Consider the following 4,106-nt stretch of genomic DNA (forward strand, 5'->3'; position numbering starts at 1 on the left):
TTGCCTTTTGTGTTGTTTGAAAAAATATATTTTCAATGAGTAAGTCATTGGTCTTACAAAATTCTATCATATGGTCTCTCCCATCATTTCAATCACAGAGCCCATATTTTCCAACTGCTGATCATTCTTCTTTGTTTCCAACCTTTGCATTCCAATCATCAGTAATTATCAATACATCTTCATTGCATGTTTAGTTAATTTTTGATTGGAGAAGTTGATAGAATTTTTCAATTTCATCAGCATTGGCTTTTGTGGTTGGTGAGTAAATGTGAATAGTAGTGATATCAACTAATCTTCCTTGTACTTAATGATCAATCTTAAAATGTTCTTTTTGACAATGAAAACAACACTATTTCTCTTGCATTTGTAGTTCCTGGCACAGTAAATCGTATGATATTCAGATTCAAAATGGACAATACCAATTCATTTAAGAACACTGATCTCTAAGATATTGATCTTTAGGCATTTCATTTCATTTTTGCAACTTCCAATTTTCCTAGATTAATATTTAGTGCATTCTACATTTCAAATATTGATTTACGTTTGCAGCTGTTTTCCTCAGTTCAAGATGTGCCTCATCATCATACAAAGATCCTGAATGTTTTACTCCATTCACATCTTGGTCAAATCTACTTTGAGGAGGCAGTTTTTTCTCAGTTGTACTTTGAGTAATTTCCAGCTTGAGGGGCTCATCTTCCAACATTATATCTGATAACATTCCACTACTATTCGTAAGGTTTACAGTGGTTAAACATTTAGAAGTCGTTGGACTCTCCTTCTTCCTATTCTGTCTTAGTCTGGAAGCTCAGTTGAAACCTATCTACCATGGGTGACCTTGTTGGTATTTGAAATACCAGTAGCACAGCTTCCAACATCATAGCAGCATGCAAGCCACTACAGTATGACAAATTAACAGACAAGTGGTATCCTGCTATTGGTAAGTATTTTACTATAAGTAAATTACAAAGACCCCTGGTTGTCCCAAATGAATAATGCACTTGTCTATTAAACAAAAAGTTGTGTGTTCCAGTCTACCTAGAAATTCCTTACAAGAAGACTTGGAAAGTTATTTCCAAAAAACCAGCCGGTGAAAATCCTATGGAATACAATTCTACTCAGACCCACCTGGAGTTATCATGAGTCTTATTTGAGTCAGTGACCACTGGTAATGGTTTATTCCACAACAGCATCCTGTATGAGGATTTCTTCAGAAGAAAGAACCTGAGGTGTACCAGAATGGACTCAGGCCAGCAACTTACTTGACAGTTTTTAGGACTTCATTCTAAAAACTGAACAGAAGTATGCACTCAGAATTTGGCCTATGGTGATCAGAATCAAGACACAGTAATCCTGCACTCACGGGGCTCTGTACTGGGATAAGGGACTCACATGCAAAGCTACAGATTATTCCCAGACCTCATGTACATGTGGTGAGAGAGCTGTCAGTCCTAAGGGATCATAATATTGCAAGTGTGGACATCATGGCAGGAAGCTCAGGCAAGATTAGTCATGAATTTCAAGAAGGATGAGAAAACTTTATAAATGGAAAGCACAACATGTTCCAAAATAAATAAGTTCTCTTCTACTCTAACTCTCAAAAATACTCCCTTTCTTGCCCTCAAGTTGCCATCTTCAGATGTGTCTGCAATGCCAAAGGGAGAGGCTTAATCACAATGCTTCACTGGATGAATCCTAAGCTATTTGGCAGAAGAGGTAGGATTTTTACACATTGTTTAATGTTGTTCTGATTAGACTTAATTAAATTCTGAATGCTCAATCCCATTGCACAAGGCAGGGGAAAGAGCCAGGCCTGCCTTCCTCAGGAAGAATCCCTCAACATTCAGACTCTAGCAGATTCTCCAGAAATTTTGGATGCCTCTGTTTGACTCAATGACTGCATCTTCCCCCTGTTTCCCATTACAACCTTAATCCATGCACGCCTTTATTTCCAAGGGTCCTTTGTAAACTTCTGCCCTGCTGCATTCAGTTCAGAGCACACCTGGCCACAGTTACTCATTGAGTCTCCCACCCCCTCTTGACTTCTGAGACCCAGGTTGCACAAAGATCCCTGGTATACTGTGCCAAAACCTGCCTCTTTATCCCACCCCCACCCCACACTCCACTCCTAGGCCACAGTGCATTTGGGGGGAAATTTAATCCATATGTTTCCTTCTCTTTTTACAGAACGCATCCAGCCATTGTTTAAAAAGTGAGGCAACAGCCAAGAAGAGCCATGTGAGGCCTCTCTTGGACTTCCAATCCTTCATTAGAGAGCATAGAAGGGACAACTTTGCCAAGAGCAAACCTGAAACATTCCTTTGGGCTCAGTTCAAAGCCTCCAAGTCACGTTTCCAAGCAAACATGTCCCTAGAACTGACAGAGGAAAGTAATATCCAAGGAGCCTCTTGGATGAAGAAATGGCAACAGCAAACAACGCAACAGCAACCACTACCACAACAAATCCAGTTCTGTGAAGACTGACTTGAACCAACCTTCAAGAGGTTGTTTGAAATAGCTGTTTGTAACCCCACCCACAACTAAGTGAATCACTGCCTTGTCTTTTACCATTTCCATCATTAGTTTCAGATTAGACCTCTGTGTTTTTATTGCCTGATTTGGGGAGGTAGACCACCAGACCTTTCTTGATGGTCCATATTAATCTGAAAGCTCTGCTATGCTGTTGCACTTGTTCAGCATCAAAGCAACACGCAAGCATCCAGTGATAGATGGTTGGTGACTGGACAGGACATGCTTTGGGCTTGGACTCCAAAGCTGACGTATGCTTTTGCTGAGAGTATAATCTTTTCCAAACTATAAGCACATACTAAGAGAGGTTCAAGGGTATTAGACTTCAAAAGGAAGTAAAGTCTCAATTTTAAAGAGAATAAAACTTAGGCTCAGAGAAGGCAGTTCAAGGTGAAACTGTTGGTCACTGTTTAATGTAGAAACCAGGGCTCTAATCCCAAGTTCAGGGCTCCTATTGCTAGATACTGTGCCCTGCCCTCATGCAGATGCCAAGTTCCTGCTGTATATGAGATATATTTCCAATGCTCTAGTCTTCCCAACTTATCGTATACCAACCCTTTTATAAAGCTTTCTTGTTTTCATCTTATCTGCTTTTCTTATATTTTATACTTTAATAAACATTGTAGCAGTTGAGGATTTAATAATGTTATTAAAATGCAATTTGTTGTTTTTGTTAACTGCTATCGAGTCGGTTTTGACCCATAGTGACCCTGTATAGGGTTTCTGAGGAGCGGCTGGTGAGCTTGAACTGCCAACCTTGCTATTTGAACCAACATTGCAGCAGTCCAATGCATTAACCCACAACATCACAACAGGATTCCAAAATGCAACTGGGGATTATTAAATGTAAAATATATTGTCGCTACTTACAAAATAATAGGAGATCTGGTGTGGCACTGTGGGTTAATACATCAGACTGAAAAGCCATTTGAACTGCAAAGTTGGTGGTTCAAGCTCACCAACTGCTCCTTGGAAACCCTATACAGGATTGCTATGGGTCAGAATCGACTCGACAGTACTTAACAACAACAACAACATAATAGAGTTAGGACAACTAACGCTTACAGTTGTCTTTTTTTGTACATCTTAGAGTTAGTAGTATGCACTAGATACAAACTTTCAGTGAGTAGTTTGTTCATGTCATTCTCAGTTGTTCACTCACAGATGTTCAATATTATGATTTATAAATATACTGATAATATTATTATTATTGCTAAATGTCATTGAGTCAGTTCTGACTCATAGCGACACTGTACAGGGTTTTCAGGGCTGTAAATCTTTTGTGGGAGAAGAAATCCTCATCTTTCTCCCCAAGAAAGATAGGCCTTGAACCACCGATCTTGTAGTTCGCATTCCAGTGCTTATCCTACAGAGCCACTGCACTTCCACAGGCAATATAGGGAAATAATAATGAAAACTTTACAACAAAAGGAGGTAGTAGATTTACATCAAAACTGACTTAAAATAGAGCTGTTGGAACAGAATCCCATTGTTATATTGGGGATTATTTGTATATCATATTGGAATCTGAGAAAAACATTATAGAACTACAGAAAATTTTAAATTTATAATATTAACAC

Source organism: Chrysochloris asiatica, unplaced genomic scaffold (assembly GCF_000296735.1).
Source record: "Chrysochloris asiatica unplaced genomic scaffold, ChrAsi1.0 scaffold00026, whole genome shotgun sequence".
Taxonomy (NCBI): Eukaryota; Metazoa; Chordata; class Mammalia; order Afrosoricida; family Chrysochloridae; genus Chrysochloris; species Chrysochloris asiatica.